Genomic DNA, 20,405 nt, shown 5'->3' with positions numbered 1-20,405 from the left:
GCTGATTTTGACTTGCCCCGGGCTCAGGTCACAGCCCCAGGCTCCCCTCCACGCAGGCTGGGGACCTGTCCATGCGGACAGCGGGAGGAGAAAGCCGCCCTCCCAGATGCTGCAGTCCTGGTGACCCGTGGAACTGTGGTGCCACCTGATGGCCAAGACAGGGAACAAGCTGGGGACTCGGGAGGGACAGGCCTGGACGGTCCCAGCCGGGGCCCCAGCTCTGGTCGGCACTGTGACTTGGCAGGTCTGACCTTGTGGTCTTGCGGTTCTCAACCTGCGGGCCACAGGACTGGGGCTCCCAGGCTCCAGAAAATATCTGAGGGACCCACTCTGTGCTGGATTCAGTAGTGTTGGTACAGTCAGGGAGTGTGTGGTGGGAGTGGTTCATCAAAGCAGAGGCTAAAAAGACTGGGCCCCAGTGAGTCTACACAATCGGAGGAGATAAGATTAACCCAGAAAAAAGATGCCCAGATGTTGCAGTTGATCGTGGGTGGGCTGGAGAGGGGAAACCACTCCCGGGGGCACTCAGAGGGGCAGTGAGTTCAGGGGCAGGGCTGCGTGGGGGGAGGAAATGGACTCGTGGTATCGTGGGGGAGGGGGAGGTGACCTACTACCCCAAAAGAGCCAACTGTGGTTCACGCCTCCTCCCTAGGCTGAATGGTCCAGCTCTTTCAGAGGTTCTTCCTGGCCTCACACACTGTCCTGGGATGCCTTTGAAGGACGGTCTAGGGGAAACCACAGCTTCTGTGGCACTGTTTGCAGGTTAAGGTCCTGAGTAGGCCGAGGGTGCAGATGAAGTTGGCTCAGATGGGGTGAGGTGAGGATGAAGAGGAAGGAGCCCCAGGCCAGCCAAGCTCCAGTCCCCGGGAGTCAGTGGTCCTGGGGATTCCGTACTGTGGGATGCTGCGGGGACCAGTGGGGGTGCAGGAGGAGCTGGAGGACTTCTTTCCCTTCTTTGAAGCCCCCTCTTCTTTCCCCAGCCCCCATCCTCCTTTCTCTCTTCCTCTCTCTTTCAAATCTCCGTCTTTACTTCTTTCCTCTATTTCTATAAAACTTCTGTGCTGGGTAAGCTCTTGAATCGGGGGAAACAAATCAAGTTTAAATTCCTTAAAAACTAGCCAGACTTTCAACTTTTGGGGGCAGTGATTACTTCCTTCTGGAAAAAAAGAAAAATTGCCAGCACCAGTCACCTCGCAGGGAATTTTGGCTGCCTTGGGCAGGATTTATACCCGGCAAGTTATCAGCATCACTGATATTGCTTCCTCCTTTCCTGGAGATGAGGGACCCAGAAGGAGAGGGAGAGAGAGAATGTCTCCAACAGGACAACTTTCAGGAGTTGATACGTAATGCCCTGCAGGTGGAGAATTCCACGCACTGAACTTGACTTGAGTTGCTTGACTGTGATGGACAGGCAGGGTAGAGAGGCGGAGAGGAGCTGCTCTGAGGATGGATTGTTTTCCTATGGTCCACGTGCGAGTCACGGGGACCTGTTCCAGGTTGCCTCCAAGGGGACCTTTCGATGTTGTGTGGTGCCCGAAGAAGGGAGCCCAAGCTGAGAGCAGAGCAGTCCGAGGGTGGAGAGTGGGGTCCACATTTGAGTGGTTCCCTTTGAAGGACCCCAGTTTGCGGAATCTCCAGAGGACCCCTGGGACCCCCATTGGAGGGTCAGCTTTCACTAACTGCTAGGCTGGAGAGCAGGAGCGCCTGCCCCCAGATGGAACTGTTCTCTGGCTCAACTCTCCTCCCTGATCCCATCCCCTCCAAACCTGGCAGGACTCAAAATCACAGCCAGTGAATTGGGACAGGGGAGTCATGAGCCGAGAAGGACAGCAGAAGGGGCTTCACCTCCCAGAGCCTGGCTGCCCATGAGCCAGAGGAGGCCCCTTCCTCGGGAGCCCCCGACCCGCCCTCTCCCTGGGTCCTGGTCATCCATCAGTCCCTGTACCCTTCCCAGAGCCACAGGAGGAGGCACGTAACTCAGATGTATCCAAAAGACTTTTTTTTCTGCCAGGAACTGGCATTTTCGTGTAGACATCAGGCCTACAAGTCAGCTGGAGATGGCTCATTGTGGTGTCAGCAACACCATGGAAATCCCGTGCAGTGCTGTCTCTGGAAATTCTCTAAATACACGCTTGGGTCTGTCCCTCTGATCGCCCCACTGGTCAGATGCTTTTCCCTTCAGTCCAACGACTTCTCCTGGTTCAGGTTGTTAACACAGACCTTTAAGGCTTACAACTGAATTCTGAGAAATGGCTCCATCACCGTGAGATCTTCACCAGTTTCCTCTTTTGTCTTTTCTGCATAGCTTGCATTCTTTGGATATCAAAGAGAGCTTTGCAAAGGCTCCAGAGACAGGCAGGCATCCCCCTTGACCAGGAGCGCACATGGCAACCGGAGCTCCGGGGCTGGAAGAGACCTGAGAGGCCGTCCTGTCCTCGCTCCATTCTACAGGAGAGGAGACCGAGGCCCCGCACTGCGGGCTTGCGTGTTTCTGAGCAGCACCCGTGGCTAATCCTGGGCACTGTCCTGTGTACCAAGTGAAGGAACCTCAGTCTGTGCCAGAAGGTGCACTTGGCGTTAAGACCTTCCAAGGAGTTTACGGCCAGTGAAGCCCCCCTGTGCTCTTTTCCTTGTGGGGGCCCAGTGTGCAATGGCTGCAAAGAGCAGCCTCCTTGGCAGTGTGTATAGCCTGTTGCCTGCATGGCTGGCCCTAAGGGACCTGGAGACAGCCCTGCCCTGTGGACATCCGTGACTGGCATGCTGTCCCCAGTCCAGGCTCCATTCAGGTGTGCGTGGTGCCTCTGAAAAGCCCCAGGGCAGAGGCCAGGGTCCACACTGGCCAAGTCCGAATGTCCATCCACACCAGGCTGTAGAACAAAGAACATGTGACTGAAGCCCCCTGCACAGCCAAGTTCAAGTTCCCTGGCCGCCAGAAGATCCACATCTCCAAGAAGTAGGGCTTTACAAGGTCGAATGAGGATGAATTTGAAAACAGGGTGGCCGAAAAGCTGCTCATTCCAGATGGATGTGGGGTCAGATATATCCCTAATGACAGCCCCCTGGACAAATGACCAGTCCTGGATGCATGAGAGCCTTGGCGCTGTCCCCTCCTTACTCACGCCCACCAGTGAATCCTACTTTCCTGTTGAAGAAAGAAAAAAAAAAGACTTCCCAAGGCGAAAACAGAATTTTATATTTTCTTTCCCACATCCACATGAAAATACTGAAGAGGCTCCTATTAGGACCAGGAAGAAAGATGTTTCCTTTTTGTTTATCTTTTTAAAATCCCCGCAGAGCTACTGATGCGAGAGACAGAAATTGCAGGACAAGGAGGCAAGGGGTCACTTTGATGCGAAGGGCTCAGAAAGCCCATCCACAAACTCTCCCTCCAGAAATCAAACCAATATTGTAAAGCGATTATCTTTCAATTAAACATAAATAAAATTTTAAAAAATTTCCCTCCAATCCCTGTGCTTGAAAAGCATAGGAAGGTAATTGGACTTTACAAGGCCATGACTTTACAAACCCTGCCTGCCTCCTCCCTTCTGCCTGGCTGGATACCACCCTTGATTTATCTGTGTGTTAAGAATCCATTTTTAGGGAGATTTTCATGGGCAGGTTTTTTTTTAAGTCTTTACTGAATTTGTTACAATATTACTTCTGTTTTATTTTATTTTATTTTTTTAGCCAGGAGGCATGCAGGATCATGTGGAATCTTAGCTTCCTGACCAATCGAACTTGCACCCCCTGCATTGGAAGGCGACGTCTTAACCACTGGACCACCGGGGGGAGGTCGCCTTGTGGCCAGTTTATGAGGACTGTGTCTTTGGAGGCAGCATGGCTGGGAGCAAGTTTAGACCATTTGCTTTTAGATGTGAGGAGAAAGGAAGATGAAGTACATTTAAAATATGCGACTTACAACCAGCACAGGCTTGAACTGCCCAGGGTGAGGGGGCAGAAGGACTCTTTCCATCCAAAGGGAGGGGCGTCTATCAGTGAAGAAACAGCCTCTGTTTGAGAAGAGGCCCAGCTTCAAGTTTCAGACGCTGGCGTGCGTTTCCTGTCTGTAATGTAAGTTTCAAGCTCTTGGTGTGTGCTTTTGCACTCCGAAATAAACAGAGCACCTGGATTTCATCAGTCAGATGGTAACAGAATCAGGCCCCCAGGTCCCCCGCACGTCCCCACCCCCAGGTAAGGGCAGAGCCGTGAGCCAACCAGGAGAGTCCAGACAATCTGGTTCCTTGTGGACTGACTCTGAATAAACAGCCTGTAGCCGACGTGGGCCCAGGGGTCTCTTTGCGGCTCTCGTGGCCATTTCTCTAGAGCCTCACGTGACCTTGAAGGGGACTGAGTTGGGATTTGTAGTATGTGTTGCCCAGAAGGTTGGCTCGAAGCTCCCATTGGCCAGCGCAGCGTGTTCTGTGATCCACATCTGACCTCCGATCTGAAAACATTTTGGCACTTTCTTTGGGTTGAAAATAGTGGCAGGAAGAGTTTGTTTTCTCCCGAATGAAGACGTTTGCTTTTGGACGTCTGCTCCTTTGTGCAAGGGCTGAAAGGAGGTCACAGGCTCTGCTCGTCACAGGACCGGCTGCTCGGGCAGCCAGGCTGGGCTCCGGGTGCGCGATGCTGCGGACACGGCGCTCAGAAGGCGGGGAGGTCAACGCCGCCAGGGATTCCCGCAGTGAACCTCGTAAATACTTGGCGATAAGGCAGCTAAAACAAATTGTTTGTATAAGCACCTGGAAAGAGGCTCAGGGGCGACCAGGAGCCGGTGGATTTGCTGAGACGTTGACACGGACTCAGCTGCTCCCTGTTCTGGAACGGGCCTTATGGGGTCCAATGGGTCGTGAGTGTCTGGATTGGTCACCTGGGAGCAGGATGTCTCACCAGGGAGCTCTCTTTGTCTCCATGTGGGAGGGATGCAGACACAGAAGGAGACAATGAGTGGACCCAACGATGGGGTGGAGGACCTTGGGCGGCCACGGCCGTTGCTGGCGGAACACCAGGCAGAGTTGTCCTCAACGCCGCCCCCTCCTGCTTGATGAGTTGCTTTCGAGCAATCATTGGTTTTCTTTTAGTCTCAATTTGACAAAGCAAATCTATCTATCATTTTGGTTTTCTGTTTTAAACAAACAATTACAGTTATACAGCAAAGTGATTCAGTTATACGTATGTATATATATATATATATGAATGTACATATACATAGTCTTTTTTATATGCTTTTCTATTATGGTTTATTACAAGATATTGAATATAGTGGGCTTCCCTGGTGGTTCAGTGGTAAAGAATCTGCTTGCCAATGCAGGAGACATGGGTTCAATCCCTAGGTCAGGAAGATCCCTTGGAGAAGGCAATGGCAAACCACTCCAGTATTCTTGACTGAAGAATCCCATGGACAGAGGGGCCTGGCAGGCTACAGTCCATGGGGTCACAGTGAGTTGGACATGACTGAGACTTATGACTGAGTCGGACTAAACAACGACAACAACAAAACTGGGATTAGGAGGAACTAAAGGAGCAGAAAGGGAATAAAGAAATAAAGGGACATGTACATAAAACTATAGCATAAGGAGGAGTGAGGCTGGTTATCTCATATTCTGTGACAGACAAGGGTCACATTCCAAGAAATCTAAGGCTGGCCTTCATGATACCACAGGAGCTTGGAGGGAGGACTTCAGGAAAATATCTGCCTTTGTTTTTCTAATGTTTCCTGATGGCTGGGACTTCTTCTTTTACGCCAAATTGCTTTTGAAGCTGAGCTGAAAGGCAAGATAATACAGAAAAGGTGAGAAATGACCTCAGCGGGTGAGAACAATGAACTTGGTTAAACACAGAGGCACTGGGTGTGCGTGTGTGTATAACGCTGACCCTTGGTCCAGAGACCAGCTTCAGAGGCACAGCGGCATGTGGTGACATGGATGAACTGGGTTCCTGTGAGGAGCAGGGGAATAACCCCTTGCGTCAAACCCCTTGATGACTTCCCATGACCCCAGGGGTCAAGTCCAAGGCCTTAACATGCATTGGAAGACCCTGTACCCTCACCTGAGACACTCACTCCCTCATTCTCTGTGGCTCAGACATACTGGACTCCACTTGGCTTTAAATACAGATGATCTCGCTCTCTCCTCAGGAATAGCCCCACACAGGTCTCCACTGAAGCCTCTCTTCACTGTTCACGCACGATGTAATGAGCGTTTATCACATGCCAGCCACCGTGATAAGTGCCTGAGTCACCAGGGTAAACAAACAAACAAACAAAAAGGTTCCCTGCCTGCCTTCACTGTGTAAGTGGCAATCAGACTTGGATCACACGCTAAATGATGTGAGGGAGACGCATACAGTGCTAAAAGAACGTGAGATGAGCAGAGATCCGGACAAAGAGGAAGTGGGGTACTTTAGGGCTTCCTGGTGGTTCAGTAGTAAAGCATCTGCCTGCAAAGCAGGAGACACAGGAGACGTGGGCTCGATCTTTGGGTCGGGAAGATCTCCGGGAGGAGGAAATGGCAACCTGCTCCAGTATTCTTGCCTGGAAAATTCCATGGGCAGAGGAGCCTGGCGGGCTACAGTCCAAAGAGTTGGATACAACTGAGTGACTGAGCACACGTTCACACGCTTACAGGGAACAGTGTGTGCAAAGGCCTGTGGTGGGGGACGGGGCATGGCTTATTTCAGGAACTCCAGAAGGGCTCGCATGGCTGGAGTGCACACACCACGGGGTAGAATGGATGTGGTGTGGGATGTCCCTGCTCTCTCGTTTTGGTGCCGTGCATGCAGAGCTGTTCTAGAGGCTAGAACTAGAAAGTTTAGCTAGAGTCAACACTTCCTCAACAAGCACTAATCGGGCAGTTCTACTGTGTTGAGTAGTGTGCGGAGATGCATAAGACTAATGTGGTCCGTGACCTCGTGTGGGGCCACACAGACAAATAACCAAGTGGTACCACCCAGGGGAGCGCCCGCATTGAGTGTCATACTGGAGCCCGTGTGAGGCAACTGAGCCAGACCTGGAGGACGTGATGACTGGCTGATTTGGAAGCATGACAGGGAACGTGCCCAGTAAACGGTCAGGAGGAGCATTCCATTCAGACTGAGTATCACCGGGTGTGTCTATGGAGCCCAGAGCACCTGGGAACATGCATGAACGCATCTCTCTTGTTAGGGATATTTCACTCCTGAGAAAGTTTAAGAAGCTCTGGAGACAACTTAGGCTTTGACAAGTGGGCTGGCCTCCTAGCTCTGCCACTTCCGAGCCACCTGACAGGAGCCTGGGCTTCGTCTGTCAAATGGTGAGACGTTGGCGCATCGAGTTGTCCTCACGAACCAGTGAGGCAATAGACTGGTGCTGGATAAAGGTCAGTCACTGCCTCGTTTCCTTGAAATACCTGCCTTTACTTCAATGTCCCTGAGGTCTGTCCTGGGGTGTGTAGAGGGAATCAGGGAAGAGACTGGGATGACAGTGTTTTGAGATGAACTGTTTTGCTGAGGATCTCAATTTCATTATGAAATGTGATGCGAGATGGTTGGACGGCATCACTGACGTGATGGATGTGAGTTTGAGCAAGCTCGGGGAGATGGCGAAGGACAGGGAAGCCTGGCGTCCTGCAGTCCATGGGGTCGCAGAGAGCTGGACACGGCTGAGCGACCGAACAACAGCAACAACAGTGTGAAGAAACACTGATCTTTCATGCCAGAGGGAGGGAGTTAAAACACGGGGCCGGGATCCCCCCGGGAGCTGTTGCCTGGGAAAGTGGCGTTTCTTCTTTTTGCTGTCCCCCTGGTATCCTCCAAGTCCGGCTTGCTTATTTTAACCCTCAACTTGCTCTGGCTTCTTTGGAGGAATTGCAGCCTCAGGGGAAGAGACGTGGAAAGACTCCCCACCCCGCAGACAATGCTGCTACTCTCCCAACCCAGGGCTTGAACCCATGTCTCCTGCATCACAGCCAGATTCTGTACCGCTGAGCCACTAGGCAAGCCTTACTAGCATTTTGAAGCATTCTCCTTCTGCATGTTGTCTGACCATTTCTTTTACTTTATCGAATAAAGTCACAGAAAAGTGATTTTCAGTTGGTAAAAAAAGTTAAAAATCATGCATAGGGTTTTCTATTACAAGAGTAACACACCAACTGATAAATCTTCTGTCAACTCCTATGGAGAATTTACAATGACAGAGTCCGTTTGTTTTCTGGTTTATTTACTTATTTGATTGTCTTAACTTTTTTTTTTTCATACATTTTAAGTTATTTTTGTTTATATCATGTATGCTATTTTCGATAAGCAAGTCACTTTTTAAAATTTTTACTGCCAATTGCTCATACAAAGTCAATCACATTCATTAATTAACTCAACAATTCCCATGGAAGTTCCATTATTTGAGGAAGGCCAATCTTCACTGCAACATCAGAAGAACAAACTTTTCATGAAAAAGTAATAAACGCAATTCTTTCAAGCAATCGCTGGTCCTGACATTTATGCTCATTTGGAAAAAAGGATATTGTCTCCTTTGGCAAGGAGACCAGATCAGGAGACTTTCTCCCTGAGGTGCTGCAGATTCGCTGTCCCTTAAGAACAATAAGGACAGCTTTGCCTGAATTGCTGGGGAATGCTTCTCTCTCTGTGGAAGAGTAGCACTGGCAGGTACAGAGTTAGCCCAGAGGGTGCTGACATCCTGAATTTCTTTTGTTGGCCATCTTTACAAGTCACTTCTACTGCTCAGCCTTGCAGTGCTCCTCTAGAAAATGGGAGGCTGGATCAGAAGATGACAAGGACGATGATAACCCACACCCAATCTCACTCAGCCTTCATCATCGCCCTCTGATGTCGGGGGTGAGGTTTGTGTCTCTTTGCTCAGATGAAGCAACTGACTTGAGAACTCGAAAAAATTCACATGACCCCGAAGTGGTATAACCAGGCCTATTGACTTCAAGTGTGAATTCTATTCCAACAGGACCTTTTAAATATAAGCCATTACTTATCAAGGGTCTCATTACCTCCTTGCCAGGACAAAGCAAGAGTAACACGCGGGTAGATAAAAAAGAATGAAATAATGCCATTTGCTACAATGTGGATGGACATAGCAATTGTCATACTAAGTGAAGTAAGTCAGAAAGAAAAAGACAAACACCATGTGATATCACTTATATGTGGAATCTAAAATATGACACCAAAGAACATATCTATGAAACAGGAACAGACTCACAGACATAGAGAACGGACTTATGGTTGCCAAGGGAGTAAAGGTTAAGGGACAGATTTGGGATTAGCAAATGCAAGCTATTATGTAGAGAAAGGATAAATCAGGTCCTGCTGTGTAGCACAGGAGCTGTATTTAATATACTGTGAAAAACTGTAATGAAAAAGAATATATATATATATGTATATATATATATATATGGATAACTGAATCACTTTGCTGTACAGTAGAAATTAATATGACATTGGAAATCAACTATACTTCAATAAAATAAATTTTTTAAAAAGAGTATATTTATATGGGTAGGTAAAGGCTGACTGACTTCCATAATAAAATATTAGAAATCTACCCTGCATTCTTGAGGGGAAAATATGGATTCTCTAATGTTGGCTGAAGAATTATATGTCTATTTGGTCTAGCTTGTTCACTGAGTTTTACAAGTCTTCTAAACTCCTGATGATACATATATGTATTTTTTTGTCTTCTGGATCATTCAAATATAAAAAAGAATTCTTTTTATCAAGAAAAATATTCCAATATGATGGTGGACTTACTTTTTCTCCTTGAAGATTGACTTTTGTAATCACTTTGTGTATTTTGAATCTATTTTTAGACCTATAGTCTAAAAATAGCATCTATCTTAGTCTCTATGGATGCTACCAAAAACACCATAGACTGGGTGGCTTATAACAACAGAAATCTATTTTTCACTGTTCTGGAGGCTAGAAGTCCAAGATCAAGATGCCAGCAGATCTGATGTCTGGTGAGAAATATCAATAACTTCAGATATGCAGATGACACCACCCTTATGGCTGGCAGAAAGCAAAGAAGAATCAAAGAGCCTCTTGATGAAAGTGGAAGAGGAGAGTAAAAAGTTGGCTTAAAACTCAACATTCAGAAAACTAAGATCAGGGCATCTGGTCCCATCACTTCATGGCAAATAGACAGGGATACAATGGAAACAGTGAAAGATTTTATTTTTGGGGGTTCCAAAGTCACTGCAGTTGGGGATTGCAGCCATGATATTAAAAGACACTTGCTCCTTGGAAGAAAAGTTATGACCAACCTAGACAGCATATTAAAAAGCAGAGACATAACTTTGCCAACAAAGGTCCATCTAGTCAAAACTATGGTTTTTCCAGTAGTCATGTATGGATGTGAGAATTGAACTATAGAAAGAGCTGAGCACCAAAGAATTGATGCTTCTGAACTGTGGGGTTGGAGAAAACTCTTGAGAGTCCCTTGGACTGCAAGGAGATCCAACTAGTCCATCCTAAAGAAAATCAGTTCTGAATATTCATTGGAAGGACTGATGCTGAAGCTGAAACTCCAATACTTTGGCCACCTGATGTGAAGAACTGATTCATTGGAAAAGACCCTGATGATGGGAAAGATTGAAGGCATGAGGAGAAGGGGATGACAGAGGATGAGATGGTTGGATGGCATCACCAACTCAATGGACATGAGTTTGAGTAAGCTCCAGGAGTTAGTGATGGACAGGGAAGCCTGACGTGCTGCAGTCCATGGGGTTGCAAAGAGCTGGACACGACTGAGCAACTGAATTGAACTGAACTGAGGGCCTATTTCCTGGCTCATAGATGGCTGTCTTCTTGCAGTGTCCTCTCATAGCAGAAGAGATGAGGGAGCTCTCTGGGTCTCTTTTATAACCATTCCATTCGTGAGGGCTCCATCCTCATGACCTAATCGCCTCCCCAAGACTCTGCCTTCAAATACCATCACATTGGCGATTTGGTTTCAACATACAAATTTGAGGGGATGGGGAAGGTTCTGAAGATTCCAGGAGAGAATATTCTATTTCCCTGCCTTGCTGATATTTGGAGGCTACCCACAGTACTTAGCTTCTGGTCTCCTCCTCTGTCTACAAAGTTGGCAATATCCAACATCAAAAATCTACAAACAATAAATGCTGGAGAGGATGTGGAGAAAGGAAATGTTGGTGGGAAGGTAAGTTGGTACAGCCACTATGTGGTTCATTATGGAGAACAGTATGGAAGTTCCTCAAAAAACTAGAAATAGAGCTGCTGTATGAATCAGAAATCCCACTACTGTATACCTGGAGAAAACCACAACTGAAAAAAGACCCCTGCACCCCAATGTTCATTGCAGCACTATTTACAATAGCCATGGAAGCAACCTAAATGTCCAGCGACAGAGGGATGGATAAGGAAGACGTGGTACCTATACACAGTGGAATATTACTCAGCCATAAAGGAATGGAATTGTGCCCTTTGCAGAGACGTTGATAGACCTACAGACTGCCATACAGAGTGAGGTAAGTCAGAAAGGGAAACATAGATATTGCATAATTTCACTCATATGTGGAAGCTAGAAAAATGGTACAGAGGAACTTATTAGCAAAGCAGAAATAGGGAACAAACATGGATACCGAGGAGGGAAGCGGGGCGGGATGAATTGGAGGTTGGGATTGACATATATACCCTACTATATATAAAATAGATAACTAAGGAAAACCTATTGTCCAGCACAGGGAATTTTTCTACTCAATGCTCTGTGGTGATCTAAATCAGATGGAAATCTAAGAAAGAAGAGATATATGTATCTGTATCACATTCACTTTGTTGTATAGCAGAAACTGACACAATACTGAAAAGCAACTATACTCCAACAAAAATTCGTTAAAGATGTCAATCTTGTCACAACTCTCTGACCTTCTGCAGTCACATGTCCCTCTCTGATGACAACCAGGAAAGGTTCTCGCCTTTTCAGGACTTGTATAATTCAGATCTTGACCTTATTCACATCTGCAATGTCCCTTTACCGCCTAAGGCAACACAGCCACAGGTCCTGAGAATGAGGACGTGGACATCTGGGGGCCGTGATCCTATCTACCACATTGACCGAGCCCCACCTGGTGATAGTTTAGGGATTTCTTGGGCATCAACAGGGGCGCACTAAATCTTCACTTTGTAAAATAAAATACATTTGACTTTTGAAGAAAGATCTAATTTTATAAATCCTCTTTCTTCTTTCACAATGCAGTCGTACCTTCTCCACTCATCAGAACGACAAAAAGTTTTTTTAAAAATGTTATTACCTGTAGAGATGATTTGCATTCACAGTGCATAATGACATCATCCAGGGCAGGCCTTGGTTGAAACTGGCTCCTGCCTGGAAGGTTCAGACTTGCCTTTTGTCAGTGCCAAGGGATGAGCTGGCCCTGAGAGGCTGAGTAAAGGTAACTAATTAATTAGGTAATTAATGAAATTGGACTTCAGATGGAGCACATCCAGTTAATTACACTCCACAGTTGGTGGCATGCTCCCAGCAGTGGTCTTGTAGGGCTCCTTGCTCACTTTGTTTTATTAATTTTCTCCGCTCATTTCTCATCCCTATTCCCATCCCTTCTCCCATATGCACCTAATCTGATGTGTTTGATATGCAAGCCTGTATATATGTGTGTGTGTGTTCTTAGGAGCACACCCTCAAGGGAGAGTTTTCCTACCTGCCTCCATATGCATTTCTGATGTGGGAGACTCACTGCCAGATGGTGCCCCTGGGCGGCTGTCCCAGTTCTTGCATGCAAGAGCCTTGTCTGACTTCGACTACTCTGAGAAGTGTGAGCTAGTATTTTCCTTTAATTTGCCTTTTTTTTTTTTTGCTTACTGGGGAAATGGAACATCTTGCATACTTGTTAGTTAACAGAATTGAAGCCCTATCAGCTGTCAGGAGTAAATTCAATACTTACCTGTCTCTTCTTGTATCTGGAGGAAATGCCGCTCCCAGGGACCTTACTTACAGGTCTCTTGGCTACTGTGGGAGTATCTTCTGAATCATGGTCCTGGTAAGCGACCTTCAGTCTTCAAGTTCAGGGCTAGTTTTCTTCTTTCATAAATTATTTCCTATGTTGAATTTCTTGTGACATTACGACTCACGGTACAGTTTTGATGGGGACATTCCATTTGATAGATGTTGTGGTGCTGTCTTTTCTTTTCCCACCAAGCCTCTCATCCAAGACACCCAAGCACATGTAACTACACACACTGTTCTTCCTGCCCACCCGCTCCAGCCTTGACCACAAGGTGCTTCCCTCTGCAGCTTCCTTGCTGCCTCTCCCACTGGGTTAATGGATCACAGCCCTGGATGCATATTAAAGCTAACTGGAGAGATCATTCAAGCTTCAATCACTCAGCCTCCAGCACCAAATACAAGGTCTCAACTGGATACTACTTAGATGGGTCGACTACCAAGGAGAAATTGGACTATGATTCACAACAGAGGTGAGGAAGAGAATGTCTAGGAACAGAGGAGATCCATTAGGGCATCTGTTAGTATTACCATGCCCTGAAATTAAGGCTGATGGAAAACTACAACAGCCCCCTCCAGACAGGACTGGTAATGGCCCAGGAACTTGAGGAATGAAGGTTTGGTTCACTCCACCAAGTTAAGAACCACAACCAGCTGAGGTGCTTGCTGAGGGCAAAAGGAATACAGAATGAACAGTGCAAGAAGGTTGTTATAAATGCCAGCTATGGCCACATGACCAGTCACAGGAATGAGTATTTGTGACTAATTGTCATGAGTATTTTCTCCTTATTTTGTAATGAATATATTAGTGTGTGCACATGTATGTATACAGATAACTTTATTTTCTTCTTCTTTTATCTCCTTATTATGTAGCATAAGATGCACTGAATTTGTATCATAGTATTTAAGTACTGTTAATGTTGCACCATCATATTTAGGTTACAGGGTATCAAGGAGAAGTACGACATCATCCAAGGACTTTGCATCCTCTTCTGGGGAAGGGGCTAGCATGCTTTCGGTTGCCTGAAAGATAGTTGTATCATGTTGGGGGTGGGGAGTGGCTGTAACCTCGTTAATGTCTTCATTTGGAGATTAAGTATGGTTTAAGAACAATGTGTGGGTGTCAGTAATGCCTAACACAGCTTGGGAGCCGTGTTAGGCGTTACTGACACGTGGGTGCAAAACTCACACACAGAGTGGACCCTCAGGATTAATTTTATGTGTCAACTTAGCTGGGCCATGGTGCCCAGATGTTTGGTCAACCATTATTCTAGATGCGTCTGTGAGGGTGTTTTGGGGTGAGGTTGACATTCAGATTGATGGATTTTGAGTAGAGCAGATCGCCCTCCTTAACGTGGGTGGGCCTCACCCAATCAGCTGAAGGCTTGAAGGGAGCAAGACTGGCCTCCCTGTGCGAGAGGGACTGTTGCGCTTGAGCTGCAACATGGGCTCTTCTCCCGGTCTCTGGGCATTTGGGGTTGAATCTAGTTATAGGTCTAAAGTCAAAGAGGGGTTGGGGGAGGGTCCTGAGGGGAATCAGCAGGGTCCTGTGAGGCACCTGTTTCAGGGGAGACTCTGACTGTGTCCTCAGGTAATTCAGGGTTAATCTCCCCAGAGCCCATCATGAACCAGCTCTTTCCTTTCCTCTCCACAATCCTTACTGCCTGTAGTAGTTACTCAATAACTGTTGAGTTGATGGAGACTTAAAGAATGAACTTACGGTAACTGGGGGGAAGGGTGTGGGGCAGGGACAGTCAGGGAGTTTGGGATGGACATGTACACACTGCTGTGTTTAAAATGGATAATTAACAAGGTCCTTCATATAGCACATGGAACTCCGCTCAGTATTATGTGGCAGCCAGGATGGGAGGGATTTTGGGGGAGAATGGATACATGTATGGCTGAGTCCCTTTGCTGTCGACCCGAAACTATCACAACGCTGTAATCTGGTATGAACGTGAAATTGTTCGTGGCTCAGTCATGTCCACACTGTAATCTGGTATGAACGTGAAATTGTTCGTGGCTCAGTCATGTCCACACTGTAATCTGGTATGAACGTGAAATTGTTCGCGGCTCAGTCATGTCCACACTGTAATCTGGTATGAACGTGAAATTGTTCGTGGCTCAGTCATGTCCAGCTCTTCGTGACCCCACTGACAGGCTCCTCTGTCCATGGAACTCTCCAGGCAAGGATACGGGAGTGTGTTGCCATCCCCTTCCCCAGGGCATCTTCCCAACCTGGGTCTCTTGCATTGCAAGAAAATTCTTTATCATCTGAGTAACCAGGGAAGCCTGTAATCTGCCATACTCCAACATAAAACAGAAAGTTTTTTAAAAAGTAATAATTGTTGAGCTGAAGAAAGAGCACAGGAAGAAAAGCAATGTTTAAAAATGTGAAATCCTGGAAATTCCCTAACCTGTCCTTTAGTCCCAGCACAGTCAGTGCCAGAGAGGAGCGACAATCAGCCTTGCTCTTAGAATCCACAGACCAGCACCCTCATCGCCAGCCCCATCATTCCCCCTCCCCCATCTCCAGGCTCCTTCCCAGGTTATTGTTGCTGCAAAGGGAAGCCGGGCTCCTGTTCCTAATGCCTGCCAACCCCGCCCAGCCAGGCCCCACAAGAGAGCCATGGTCCCCAGACTTGTCAGCGACAAAGGCCCTCATTGTTCGGGCTTTGGGATGTTTTCTTTCCTTATCTGGATCTCTGCACAGAAAAAGCCCTGAAGACCACGTTCTCTCCTAGAGCTCTGAAAGCCTGAACAACTGTGTCTGTCCTGGGAGAGGAGACTGAAGAGCCGGAAGTGGGGTGATCGGTCACTGCCTGGCAAGGCTCCAGGGCTGAGAGCCCAGTGCATGGCCCCCGCCCATATCTTCCTCGGCTTGCAATCTGAGGCTGCTTGGAAAAGGCCAAGCAGGATGTTGGAGGAGGGGCGGGCAGAGGAGAGGAGCAGGTCTGGGGGACCCTCAAGGTTTCTGAAGCTCTTTTAGGGACACAGGCCTCCAGCTCTCAAATACCGTAAATCAGGACAGGATGCATCCGTTGAGCTCCCCAGCCTCCATGGACGGAGGCCAGTGGGAGGGTTAGAAGCCTCCCTGTTCCTCCATGATCTTCCCTGATAGCTCAGTTGGTAAAGAATCTGCCTGCAATGCAGGAGACCCCAGTTTGATTCCTGGGTCAGGAAGATGCCCTGGAGAAGGGATAGGCTACCCACTTTAGTGTTCTTGGGCTTCCCTTGTGGCTCAGCTGGTAAAGAATCTGCCCGCAATGTGGGAGACCTGGGTTCAATCCCTGGGTTGGGAAGATTCCCCTGGAGAAGGGAAAGGCTACCCACTCCAGTATTCTGGCCAGGAAAATTCCAAGGACTGTATAGTCCGTGGGGTTGCAAAGAGTCGCACATGACTGAGTGACTTTCACTTTCACTTTCACTTTCACTGTTCATATGACAGCTGGGAGGATGGCATGGCAGGGTGACCTGGAGGCGGAAGAGATCTCAGGACAGCCTGTCGGGTGATGGGCTTCCCGGGTGCCTCAGTGGGTAAAGAATTCACAGGAGAGGTGGATTCGATCCCTGGGTCGGGAAGATCCTCTAAAGAAGGAAATGGCAACCCACTCCAGTGTTCTTGCCTGGGAAATCCCACAGACAGAGGAGCCTGGTGGACTACAGCCCATGGGGTCGCAAAGAGTCGGACACGACTTCGCAACTGAGCACACATGTGGCACGATGTGGTGACCTTAGGAGGGGGCTGTGAGCTGCGGTGATGGCGTGGCGCCCTTGCCCCTCTGAGAGAGGGCACAGGACAAAGGAGGCGGGGCTCACAGCCCATTTCTGCCCACTCAGCACAGACACCCCTCCTGCCCATGACTGCTGCAATCTGCCCTAAGGGCACCGAGGCACCCACTCATCCAACCAAGAGGGCACGAAGTGGGCCCTGCCTGTGCCTTCCCCACCCAGCCTCCCGGATGTATGTGGGGGAAGCTCAGTGATATCATCTCCTTGGCAGCGTCCCTCTTCACCAGGTGACCCTTCCTCCCCCCAGTCACCTGTGAGCCCCCCATCATTACCCCCACCTCCTGCCCCACCCTTGGGACTTTAAGAAGGGGCACCGCCATCCACCAGGAAACCAGCTTCCTCTAAAGCCCACCCCCCATCAGCCAGCTGATGGCTCAGGTGTGTGAACTGACACACACCTGCAGGGCAGGTTGACAGGGGTGACTAGAAGCAAGATCTCCAGGGCACAGGGAGTGGCCTTTTCTTCTCAGAACTAACTATCTGTTAGACTCTTCACAGGTGATTCCCTCCAGCCATCATCCTCCACTCCTAACCCACTCCCGGCCCCCGGGGAATTCTTCCCACCAAGAGCCTCCTTCTCTGTCCTTCCCTGGCAAATTTCACTCTACTTTCAGAAGTATCACCAGTGAAGGGGTGTGGGATGCTGGGGAACAGTTGCCAAAAAATACTGCCCTGAGATGGTCACTCAGATCCATCAAGAGCCGGTTAAATTCAAGGGCCCTTGGGCTCTGCTTGATTGGAGGCTGCATAAGTGGTAATTGGGTGGTTCATTTCAGTAATTTTTAATAACTGCAGCTTCCACATTTGTGGTTCCAGACAGTGGAGTGTGACTTTGAAGGTCTGGGACATCTGTCATTTTGCAGAGACACTGATTGGAATCACCCCTGGGATTCTGGGTGGCAGACACAAGGCTAGATTGATCCATGTCCAGGGTTCTGTCTCCAGAGCCCCCAAGGAGAGGGGTTGGGGAGTGGCTTGTCAGCTCCAAGGGTGGTGTTGTTCCTCTCTACGCTGAGCCACTCTGCCTCCTGCACTGCCCACCCGTCCCCACGGAGGGGGCTAGTTGCATTGGACTCCAACTCTTCCTGTGCATGAGACCCTGGAGCAGAGGAGGAGAACTCGAGGTTCATGCTCTATGGTGGGGCAAATCCCCTCTCCTCTCTGAGCCCTCAGCTTCTCGCCTGTGTAATGAGAGGTCAGGGCTGGCTTTGGGCAAAAGACACTCCACAAGTCTGAGCGCTGGGACTCGGCTCTAAGGCTGTGTGACCGGCGAAGTCTAGAGTCTGTGCACTGAGCGTCCTCCTGCTGAGAACAGACCTGCAGACTAGGTTTTGCCAGATTAAGTTTGGCTGATGGACCGGGAGAAGAGGCTTACATCCTTCCGTGTTGTCAACAGAGTTCGACAATATATTCGTTTAACTTATAAATAGACAAAACACTTTTCTATTTTTTGCAGAAAGGAGGCTGGAGGGCTGAAAATATCCTGTAGGGATTTGATGTTTAGTGGCCACATCTTACAAAGGATATGTTATGGTTGGATTGTGTCCTCCTAAACACATGTTGGAAATTTGTTTTAGATGAGTGTTCAGTCCTGTTATATCTATTCATAATAATTCTAGATGAGATCCTCTCACCTGGCCAATTAAAAATACCTGCTCTGAGGCTGGCCATAGATTTAAGGTTTCTCTTAGGGTCATTTAAACTCAATTGGAGTGATGAGCTAAGTCTCAATAAAAAATTAACTTCTCATCTATTAAAAGGAAAACTCCTACAGTTATGGGGAGGATCTACATGGTTAATACCAGGCTATGGTCATTTAAGTTTGAAGGCTCCTCTATGTTGGGAATGGTTAAATCATACTAAAAATGATCAACCTGGTAATTATGAGACAAGGCTGGGTGCTTTATGAACTATGCCGGTTATTACCCTTAGAGAGAGTGATTGGTATGGAACTCAGTGGATTTGTGGCACTAATTTATGGCTTTGACATCTACAGGGATGATACGAAGGTGTAGCCTGGGATTCCCATGAATTTAAGGTCATACATGTTAACAAATTACAGGTAACCCCAACCAATCTACCATTGGTATGATCCCAATGGGTCAAAGATCTGTATTCTACTAGTATGACCATTTAGCAGCTTGTGTGTGTGTGTGTGTGTGCCTTTAATGGGGTTGGAGGATGTAATTGACCTTGACAACTTTCATAAGCTTTAAATGATAGTAACCAGGCTGTTAGCCTATTGAATTCTGAGATGTCTATGATGAGAAAGGCAGTGCTACAGAACTGCAAGACCCTTGACACCTCACAGCATCTCGGGGAGATATCTGTGCTATAATTCAAACTGAATGCTGTATTTTTGTACCTGATAAATCCTTTAATGTAACACATTTGAACCTCATGAAAAATCTGCTTTAAGTGACCCTTCCCTAGTCTTGACAATCTTAAAAAAAAAAACTTATGCAGGAGGCTCATGGCTAAAATATTTACTTTTAATTCCACTAATGTTATTAACTATACCATTTGTATTTTGCTTGTTCACAGGATTATTATTTCTTGTATTACCAAGTATATGACTGAGCCTTCAACAGAAATGATGACTAGACTTGAAGCAGTTGATCAAATGTATAGTTCAATATATGATCAATGATTGTAATAGTGTAACTCTAGAAGGCAATGGCAACCCACTCCAGTACTCTTGCCTGGAAAATCCCATGGACGGAGGAGCCTGGTAGGCTTCAGTCCATGGGGTCGCGAAGAGTTGGACATGACTGAGTGTCTTCACTTTCACTTTTCACTTTCATGCATTGGAGAAGGAAATGGCAACCCACTCCAGTGTTCTTGCCTGGAGAATCCCAGGGACGGGGGAGCCTGGTGGGCTGCTGTCTATGGGGTCGCACAGAGTCGTACACTACTGAAGCAACTTAGCAGCAGCAGCAAACACATGTTGAAAAAAAGTTGCCTGTGGTGGCGATAGGGGTAAAGAAGCTGCCTGCCGATGCAGGAGATATGAGATGCAGATTTGCTCCCCGGGTCAGGAAGATCCCCTGGAGGACAGCATGCCAACCCATTCTAGTATTCTTGGGCTTCGCTGGTAGCTCAGATGGTAAAGAATCCATCTGCAATGCTGGAGACCTGGGTTTGACCCCTGGGTTGGGAAGATCCCCTGGAGGAGGGCATGGCAACCCACTTCAGTGTTCCTGGCTGGAGAATCCCCATGGACAGAGGAGCCTGGTGGGCTACCGTCCATAGGGTCACAAAGAGTCAGACACAACTGAAGTGACTGAGCACACAGCATGCACATGAATATGACCACATGTGAAAGCAGCAGACTCAGTCAACTGAAGGTAACGGGACCTTTCGTCCAAAATGATGGGGTCCTTGTAAGGTGAAGCTGGGAGAGATGCGCAGATGGGGAACATGCCATGGGAACACAGAAGCAGAGAGTGGCATCCACTCCCAGAGACTCTGGAGAGAACAGTTCCTGCTGGCATCCTGATTTCAGACTTCAAGCCTCCAGAACTAGCTGAATAAACTCTGTGATTGTAAATCACCCGTTTGTAGTATTTCCTTATAGCAGCCCTATGAAACAAATGACAGGACCTAATATTATTTTTCCTCTCTTTTACATTTT

The 20,405-nt window shown here is 47.8% G+C and overlaps 1 non-coding gene across 1 annotated transcript; it reads left to right on the top strand.

The window, feature by feature from the left end:
• The first annotated feature begins 2,596 nt into the window (after positions 1–2,596).
• LOC139180256 (small nucleolar RNA SNORA70) lies at positions 2,597–2,731 on the top strand. The gene has a single exon (XR_011564590.1). It is a non-coding gene; the product is annotated as a small nucleolar RNA SNORA70 (small nucleolar RNA).
• The last annotated feature ends 17,674 nt before the right edge of the window (positions 2,732–20,405 follow it).

Source organism: Bos indicus, chromosome 27 (assembly GCF_029378745.1).
Source record: "Bos indicus isolate NIAB-ARS_2022 breed Sahiwal x Tharparkar chromosome 27, NIAB-ARS_B.indTharparkar_mat_pri_1.0, whole genome shotgun sequence".
Lineage (NCBI taxonomy): Eukaryota > Metazoa > Chordata > Mammalia > Artiodactyla > Bovidae > Bos > Bos indicus.
The sequence above is the reverse complement of the archived record's forward strand: the minus strand, read 5'-3'. Positions and strand labels throughout refer to the sequence as shown.